General features: G+C 43.9%; 1 pseudogene; it reads left to right on the forward strand.

The window, feature by feature from the left end:
• Positions 1-6560, forward strand: part of LOC117509980 — a 34826-nt pseudogene extending 28266 nt beyond the window's left edge.
• Positions 6561-10339: the final 3779 nt, after the last annotated feature.

Consider the following 10339-nt stretch of genomic DNA (forward strand, 5'->3'; position numbering starts at 1 on the left):
TAATTAACTTTAGTCTGTGAAGAAGATTCCCCATTTACATGAACAAATTGTAATCTATTAGACAAATATGATTCAAACCACCGCAGCGCAGTGCCTTTAATACCTATGGCATGCTCTAATCTCTGTAATAAAATTTTATGGTCAACAGTATCAAAAGCAGCACTGAGGTCCAACAGAACAAGCACAGAGACGAGTCCACTGTCCGAGGCCATAAGAAGATCATTTGTAACCTTCACTAATGCTGTTTCTGTACTATGATGAATTCTAAAACCTGACTGAAACTCTTCAAATAGACCATTCCTCTGCAGATGATCAGTTAGCTGTTTTACAACTACCCTTTCAAGAATTTTTGAGAGAAAAGGAAGGTTGGAGATTGGCCTATAATTAGCTAAGATAGCTGGGTCAAGTGATGGCTTTTTAAGTAATGGTTTAATTACTGCCACCTTAAAAGCCTGTGGTACATAACCAACTAACAAAGATAGATTGATCATATTTAAGATCGAAGCATTAAATAATGGTAGGGCTTCCTTGAGCAGCCTGGTAGGAATGGGGTCTAATAAACATGTTGATGGTTTGGATGAAGTAACTAATGAAAATAACTCAGACAGAACAATCGGAGAGAAAGAGTCTAACCAAATACCGGCATCACTGAAAGCAGCCAAAGATAACGATACGTCTTTGGGATGGTTATGAGTAATTTTTTCTCTAATAGTTAAAATTTTGTTAGCAAAGAAAGTCATGAAGTCATTACTAGTTAAAGTTAATGGAATACTCAGCTCAATAGAGCTCTGACTCTTTGTCAGCCTGGCTACAGTGCTGAAAAGAAACCTGGGGTTGTTCTTATTTTCTTCAATTAGTGATGAGTAGAAAGATGTCCTAGCTTTACGGAGGGCTTTTTTTATAGAGCAACAGACTCTTTTTCCAGGCTAAGTGAAGATCTTCTAAATTAGTGAGACGCCATTTCCTCTCCAACTTACGGGTTATCTGCTTTAAGCTGCGAGTTTGTGAGTTATACCACGGAGTCAGGCACTTCTGATTTAAAGCTCTCTTTTTCAGAGGAGCTACAGCATCCAAAGTTGTCTTCAATGAGGATGTAAAACTATTGACGAGATACTCTATCTCCCTTACAGAGTTTAGGTAGCTACTCTGCACTGTGTTGGTATATGGCATTAGAGAACATAAAGAAGGAATCATATCCTTAAACCTAGTTACAGCGCTTTCTGAAAGACTTCTAGTGTAATGAAACTTATTCCCCACTGCTGGGTAGTCCATCAGAGTAAATGTAAATGTTATTAAGAAATGATCAGACAGAAGGGAGTTTTCAGGGAATACTGTTAAGTCTTCTATTTCCATACCATAAGTCAGAACAAGATCTAAGATATGATTAAAGTGGTGGGTGGACTCATTTACTTTTTGAGCAAAGCCAATAGAGTCTAATAATAGATTAAATGCAGTGTTGAGGCTGTCATTCTCAGCATCTGTGTGGATGTTAAAATCGCCCACTATAATTATCTTATCTGAGCTAAGCACTAAGTCAGACAAAAGGTCTGAAAATTCACAGAGAAACTCACAGTAACGACCAGGTGGACGATAGATAATAACAAATAAACTGTTTTTTGGGACTTCCAATTTGGATGGACAAGACTAAGAGACAAGCTTTCAAATGAATTAAAGCTCTGTCTGGGTTTTTGATTAATTAATAAGCTGGAATGGAAGATTGCTGCTAATCCTCCTCCTCGGCCCGTGCTACGAGCATTCTGACAGTTAGTGTGACTCGGGGGTGTTGACTCATTTAAACTAACATATTCATCCTGCTGTAACCAGGTTTCTGTTAGGCAGAATAAATCAATATGTTGATCAATTATTATATCATTTACCAACAGGGACTTAGAAGAGAGAGACCTAATGTTTAATAGACCACATTTAACTGTTTTAGTCTGTGGTGCAGTTGAAGGTGCTATATTATTTTTCTTTTTGAATTTTTATGCTTAAATAGATTTTTGCTGGTTGTTGGTTGTCTGGGAGCAGGCACCGTCTCTACAGGGATGGGGTAATGAGGGGATGGCAAGGGGAGAGAAGCTGCAGAGAGGTGTGTAAGACTACAACTCTGCTTCCTGGTCCCAACCCTGGATAGTCACGGTTTGGAGGATTTAAGAAAATTGGCCAGATTTCTAGAAATGAGAGCTGCTCCATCCAAAGTGGGATGGATGCCGTCTCTCCTAACAAGACCAGGTTTTCCCCAGAAGCTTTGCCAATTATCTATGAAGCCCACCTCATTTTTTGGACACCACTCAGACAGCCAGCAATTCAAGGAGAACAGGCGGCTAAACATGTCACTCCCGGTCCGATTGGGGAGGGGCCCAGAGAAAACTACAGAGTCCGACATTGTTTTTGCAAAGTTACACACCGATTTAATGTTAATTTTAGTGACCTCCGATTGGCGTAACCGGGTGTCATTACTGCCGACGTGAATTACAATCTTACCAAATTTACGCTTAGCCTTAGCCAGCAGTTTCAAATTTCCTTCAATGTCGCCTGCTCTGGCCCCCGGAAGACAATTGACTGTGGTTGCTGGTGTCGCTAACTTCACATTTCTCAAAATAGAGTCGCCAATAACCAGAGTTTGATCCTCGGCGGGTGTGTCATCGAGTGGGGAAAAACGGTTAGAAATGTGAACGGGTTGGCGGTGTACACGGGGCTTCTGTTTAGAACTACGCTTCCTCCTCACAGTCACCCAGTCAGCCTGCTTGGGATCTGCCAGGGGGGAACTAACGGCGGGGCGGCTAAGCTACCTTGGTCCGCACCGACTACAGGGGCCTGGCTAGCTGTAGAATTTTCCACGGTGCGGAGCCGAGTCTCCAATTCGCCCAGCCTGGCCTCCAAAGCTACGAATAAGCTACACTTATTACAAGTACCATTACTGCTAAAGGAGGCCGAGGAATAACTAAACATTTCACACCCAGAGCAGAAAAGTGTGGGAGAGACAGGAGAAGCCGCCATGCTAAATCGGCTAAGAGCTAGTAGCTACGCTAACCTAGCGGATTCCTAAAAACACGCAAAGTGAATAATTTAGAGGTGATTCAGCAGAAGGAGTGCTTTAGTTAAGGCACGTAAAGATTACACTGGGAAACAAATCGTAATCTAGATAACTAGATCAATCTAACTGCGCAGATTAAACAGCTAACAGATACAGAAAAACACCGCTGTGCTCCGGAACAGGAAGTGATACAATACCGCAGTGAGAGCCAACCACCAGTAGAGGCAAGCAAGAGTCAGAACAGGGATTAGATTAGATTATCTCCCCTCTTCTTCCCTTAGTGACCTCTCTCAGTGCCCTAACATAGCGTTGTGGCAAAATCGTGTGTTTTAGCCCATGCCACACTTGAACTAATGTTTGACCTTTGTCTAATCCAGCTTTAGCTCGAGCAATATGGGAATCTTCATCATTGGGATCTTCCAACACTAACCTGGCATAATGGTTTCGTGCTGGTTTACCCCGACTGATGGGTTGACTGGTAACTTGGGCCAGCCACATAGATTTACCCTCTTCGCTGTTAGAAGCTCTGTCAATAAGGGGCCACACTTCTTTCAAATAGTCCCTTAGGTCCTCATTTGGTTCTTTCTCTCTCACCAGCATCTTTAATTTCTTGAATTCCCGGAATTCCCTGCCGTCTGCTTGGATTTCAGCTTGAATTGCTGGCAGACTTTGCTCTCTAGATCCAGCAGGAAAGTCCTGATTTGGGAGGCTCGCTTGTAATCCTGACGATGGTGGAATTGTTTCTCCTTCATCATCCAGATTTTCTTCATTAATTTCTCTCAACACTTGCCGTGACCAGCGTAAAGTTTTCTCAACATTACATCATGGGCAACGCCTAAATAGGCGACTCTGAAGTTATTTGTTAATTCTTTACAGGCAGTCAGTGTAGGATAGAAGGGCCACATTAGTACATTAGCCCACTCTCCAACAGTTGCTGTTACCTCGAGAGTTTTCTTTTCATCTTGTCGCTCAATCCACTCTTCTGGGATGTCATACCCAGTTTGTCCAACTTCTGGAGCATAGGTTTGTTGCTTGTCTCGGGTCTCCACTGGGTTGACCCTGACATCTCTTGCAATTCTCTCTGATGCTACACGCACATTATACACTCCAACTTCTTTCTTTCGTCCTCTGTAGCGTCCAGTTCGTAGTTCTGGGCGTGAGGCTTCTCTTTCCCCTACCACAGATAGCGGTTCATCCTCTTCCGAGTCTTGTGGATTGATCTCCTCTTCAGACTCTCTTTCCTGGTCATCATCCATATCAGATTCCACTTGCTCCGACTGCACCCTTCCTTGGACCTGCTCTATTTGGTCCTAGGTTCACCGCTTCAAGTGCCCTTCTCACTCGATCTTGCTCCTGCTCATTGCTAGTGACCACCACAATTTCTCTCATTGATCCCCATGCTCCTGGGGTGCGCATGTGTAGGTTCACGGCTGCCATGGCAACCTTTTCTGCCTCTTCCCATGTCATATGTCCAGATCGTAATCCGTCCACACATATCACCACCCGCCGATGCTGGCGTTCTTTGGCCAAATCAATAGCTGTTCCCAGAGTTTTCAGCATTTCCTCCATGTATTCGATTGAATTTTCTCTCCCTGGGTAGCTTTCAAAGGGCACATGTATAAGTGCATGATAAGCCATTCGTGGTGCACTTGTTATCACCATCGATCTTCCGTCCAGATCTCTCCCCTTTATATTCTTAAGCTCTTCTTGGTATTCTCTGCCTGCCTGCTCCTTGAGCTTTGCTCGGAATTTTCGGTTGGCAATTTTCAGTCTGGGATTTGTGAAGACAATGAGACTATCTCCATCTATATCCCAAGGACTGCCAAAATAATGATATGCCTGTCTTCCATCTTGGGCCACCATTTTTTTAGTTCCTTCGGGCATAGGGTCCAATTCCTCCATGTAGTCAGATTCAGTGTATACATGGCGCGTTTTTGCTTTAGATTTTCTAAAGATCTCCTGCGAACGCCCTTCCTCTTTTTCTCTGACTCTGCACTCTTTATGAAAAACAACTCATATAATCATTCATTTCACTTATTTGTAACATACTTTTTCTAATCAACTCTTAATTTTAACACATTAATACTCCATTTGATCATACTTGTCATGTTAGAATCATTTTTAGATATATTCCCTCGTCTTCACCACCGAGTTCATTCCGTGGGCCTCCCCATTTGCAATGGAAAAGTCCGGTGTGACCTCACTTACTCCTGTAAGGTACCAAACACTGCAGTTTAATCCAACAGCATGTATATTGATTCCATGGCTCGTTTTATATTCCAAGATGAAAACAAGCTGAAAGCAAGCTTAAAGTCATCTTTCCTGACAGGTGGGCTGTACTGTTGAGAGCGTATGAGGATGTCATACTTTACAGGGCAGGTAAAGATCACGGTAATGCTGATGCTCTCAGCTGACTTCCTCTACTGGAAAAACCCAAGGATACAGAACCAGAGGAACAGGTGTTGATGCTGGACCAAGAACAGAGCCCTCTTACAACATCAGAACAACTGCGACAATGGACATCTATGGCTCCTATACTCTCAAGAGTCCGTAAGTATGTTCTCAGAGCATGGCCTGAAAATCTGGACAGTAACTATATTCCTTACAAACAGAGACAACATGAGCTGATTGTGCAGGACGACTGTGTGCCGTGGGGAGCTTGCATCGTGATCCCAGAGAAGAGACAAGCTCCTTTGATGGAACAGCTACATCAGTCACACCCCGGAATGAGCCGCATGAAAGGCCTGGCCAGGAGCTACAAGTGGTGGCCAAACATGGACATGGACATAGAGAGAAAGGTAAAGGCATGCACCACATGTCAGGAACACAGAAAGGCACCTGCCTGTGCACCACTCCACCCATGGGAGTGGCCTGAGAAGCCATGGAGACGGCTACACATAGACGATGCAGGTCCTTTCATGGGGAAAATGTCCTTAGTGATTGTGGATGCTCATTCAAAACGGTTAGATGTATACCCAGTGACTTCAGCCACTTCAGCAACCACAATAAACTGTCTTCAAAACTGTTTTAGCAGAGAGTTCATGGCAAGGAATGGAATAACACATGTGACATCAGCACCGTATCACCCATCTTCAAATGGTTGAGCTGAAAGCTGTGGTTGAGCTGTGCAAATTTTTAAAGAGCTCATGAAAAACAGTAGCAGTGACACAGTAGAGACAAAGTTAAACAAGGTACTGTTTAGCTATTGTATCACGCCACACAAAACAACGGGACTGTCACCTGCTGAGATGTTGATGGGAAGAAAATTGAGGTGTGTGATCTCATACACCCAGATCTTAAAAAGAAGGTGGAGGCCAAACAAACAATTCAAATAGCATATCATGACAGACTTGCTAGGGAAGACAACTTTGAGGAGGGAGAACCAATCTATACAAAGAACTATGGATTTGGACCAAAATGGATACCGGGACTGATACAGGAGACTACAGGACCCGTTTCCAACAGGAGATGGAAAACTGATCAAACGACATGTGGATCAGCTGTTCAGCAGACAAGAGTCTGAGCTGTCAGTTATGAATCCGGATCTGGTGCCAGAGGAGGAGCCACACCAGCATCAACCACAAAAGGACAGGATGCAGGTCCTATGCAAGAGGGGGACAGAATCTTGCCTGCAACAGAGCAAGAGAGCAGTGCAGCTGTTGGTTCTCCAACAACAAGCTTGTTCCGTTCTCGCAGAAACAGGAAATAACCAGCATACATGAAGGACTTTAAGTGAGGGGATATTGCGAAACACCCAGGCAGATAAAAAAAAAAAAGGGGGGGGGGGAGAGATTGACAGTAGTGTATTTTGTTGAATATGCGGGCTATACATAATGGTTAGAGGTTGAGCCACTGTAAACTGAAATTGGGACAACTGTGGTTTGAGTTTTGTTTTAGGACCAGATTGTTGCAGTTTATGGTGAATGTAAACTAGGTATGTGTTTCAATTTAAGAGGGGAGGGATGTTATGAAGTGATTTCCTGGTGTTGCCACTCAACCTGGTCTCACGACAAGTCGTGATTCAGCAGCACGAAATATACATCAATCTATTGGTTTTGTCTGGGTCTGTTCGTGAAGCTTTGGGGTAGTGGCTGGCAAGCACCTTAGTATTTCTTCTGTCTTTCTTGTTACTTAATGCTGACAAATTATACCTTATTTGTTGTTTTTCTGCTGCCTGATTCTGTTTTTTTTTTTTCTCTCTGTTTGAGGTGTCTTCTCCTGGAAGCCTCCCATCCTGGACACCAGCATGGACTCCCAAAATTTCCTGTATATTTGTTTTGTAAATTGTGTTGGTAGCATGGCCCAAGTAGAGGGTCAATCCTTTGAGTCTGGTCTGCTTGAGGTTTCTTCCTCAAATCATCAGAGGGAGTTTTTCCTTACCACTGTCACCTGTGTGCTTGTTCTAGGGGTTGGTAAGGTTAGACCTTACTTGTGTGAAGTGCCTTGAGGCAGCTTTGTTGTGATTTGGCATTATATAAATAAAATAAATTGAATTGCAATGGACTTAGTCTGAATCACACTGTACAAAGATCTTGATTTTAGTTCCATTTGAATGGTACCTTGCCTTCTTACTTTTGAGAGGTGGAGATGGACTGGTTGTCTGCCTGGGTGGTTGCCATCAAGGCTGGTTCTGTTGTGTGGTGGATGCTCCCAGGCTGGCCTGACATCCTTCTTCACTGACTTTCCAAGAAAAGTGCAATCAGTGGTGTGTGTCATTTCTAAACACAAGAGGGCGCTTTGTCCTCATTAAATACATCTATACTGTTGTGCCAGGAGGAAAGTGTTGTGAAAGTGTAGGAACACGGACCCACAACAGGGGGCGCAAATGAACGGACAATGGAGGAGTCAAATAACACTGTTTTTACTGTTGTGAAACAGGCACAACAAATACAACCGATTACAATATGGAGATTGAGCTTAATTACAACGGTGTCGTGTGGGCAGGCTCGACGATAGGAGACGTCTGTCCAAGTCAAACCGGAACCAACCCGATTTCCTCTGCCACCGAACCCCGGGAATACTGGAGCCGCCAAGTCCCGAATTCCCAGGTGGCCACTGCCTCCGCTCGTCGGATCCGGTACTGCTGGCAGGAAACAGAAACAGTCAGGTGTGGATGCGGCTGCACCCAGCAACACGGAGGGTGGAGAGTCCACCTCCACCTCTCGTCAACAACAATCAAGAAATGTAGGAAGGTGAGTGTACATACTCCAAATGCTGTCTGGTAGTCAGCTGTCCTACAGATAATCAACAAGATTACACTTAAAGTCACACGTATGTGTAGGCTGAGATTGTTACCTCTTTGGTAAGGCGATATCTCGGCAAATGAGGTGGAGATGCCGTCCTGCTGATATACCTCCTTATTGATTGGGATCAGCTGTCTCCAGTGATGGGTGACAGCTGTCATCCTGGCTGCTCCTGTAAGGCGGCAGCGCCCTCCGGTGCCTGGAGCCCGCACTCCAGGCAGGGCGCCCTCTAGTGGTGGTGGGCCAGCAGTACCTCTTTTTCAGCGGCCCACACAACAGAAAGGACTACTTTGGATCTTGTCAGTGCTTCAACATTTTGCCTCTATCCAGTATTCTTTTACACAAACCATACATGTAGCTACATGTCAGCCAGTATTAAGTATTTAGAAACAGTTCTGGATGCTAAGCAGACGATAAAGTGGGATCTGGAACGGCTTCTGTGCAGACTAAAACAGTGGTTTCTGGCTTCCAGTGTTCAGACTGTGTTTGAGGAAAACAATAACATTGGTTACATTGTGGTGCAGTGGTCAGCATTTTTGCCTCTTGGCAGTTAAGTGTTGGTTGTCTTGGCATAGTCCAGCTTCCTCCCACTGTGCAAAAACATACAGGTTAGGTTATTTGGTGAGTCTTGAATAGAAACATGATTGTGTGCTTCTTTGTGAATATAAATAATCTCTTTGACTGAGATAAAGGGACAAGTGCATGACAATCATTAAAAATAAATTATTAATATACTGAGAAGCTGGTGAATGTTTGTTTACATCAACCCTGTTTGCAGGTCCTTTATATTTAAAGTGGCAGGCACAGAAATGACATGTTTTACAGTTCTGAAAATGAAGGGTTCAGATGTAAATCCCAGTACAGTATCTCCAAATGACATTTTTTTTAAGTGCAGACCAACATGCAGTGGGGTGGTTAGGTACTTTTCAATGTGCAAAAAATATTAAGCAATTTTAACATGTATTTCCATTTTATTGACAGAAATGTATGCATTTTCTAATGCACTTTCCTTTAAACCCTCATTTTAAACTGCAGGTAAAAACAAGTGACTGGGTTTTCCATCTCAACCCTTCAATTGTTTTTAATAGCAGCCGGTACATTGCTATTTAAATGTCATACTCAGAAGTGACAGATTTTCTGGCAAGGAAAGGGTTCTTTGTGAAAAGTGAAAAAGCACATGAGTCATACACCACAGATCCCTGAGGTGAAGCATTACAGCATCTCCAAAAACACCTGGGGCCTCATGTACAAAGCGTGCGTTCACACAAAAACCTGGCGTTCACCCGTCTCCATATCTGTGGAGCATGGAAATGTGCGGTGCGTCATGCAAAAATCCTGGCTGGCGTATGCACGTTTCTACAGCGATTGTACCATCTCTAACGTGTACAGGTGATGCAGGGAGCTGTTAATAGAGTGAAAAAAAGAACTCATGAGAGTGATGTGCACATCAGAGACACACTGATGAACATTTAACATACCCATGTGTTTGCAATTACATGGATGGGTATAAAAGCACGTGCAAAGTGACGCGTAAAATGACACTAACAGTGGCGTTGTTAGAGGACCTTGCAAATGGTGCAATCTGACGTAAGGGTGTATTCTGAGAATATGAGGATTTACTTCCAAATGAGGATAATTGGCTCATAAACCGATTCCGATGACCAAGGCCACTGTTACTGGAGGCGTTCACAGAACTGTGGCCGGCCCAGAGCACAATAGGGTGAGGAGCCAAAGGTTGTCTGTGCGCTCACACAGGTGCTGACCACGCTGGGCATCCTGGCATCAGGGGAATTCCAGAGTGAGCTGGCCAATTGGTCAAGGCGTGTGCCAGTCAACCTTGAGCCAAGCCATGCCAGCTGTGTGGAACACAATCGTCCAAATCTCATCCAGGTACATTCCAACATTACAGCGAATTTTGCAGCAAGAGCCAGTGTAACAGTTTATCTCCCCCCGATGGATATCTTTCCCTCGGGGGGAAGTTGTCCTTGGATATTTTACCCCCACCCTGGATATCTTCTCTTCCCCCAATTTCTTGGCAATACGAAGTTTTGCAAGATGT

The sequence above is a fragment of the Thalassophryne amazonica genome, chromosome 5, assembly GCF_902500255.1.
Source record: "Thalassophryne amazonica chromosome 5, fThaAma1.1, whole genome shotgun sequence".
Lineage (NCBI taxonomy): Eukaryota > Metazoa > Chordata > Actinopteri > Batrachoidiformes > Batrachoididae > Thalassophryne > Thalassophryne amazonica.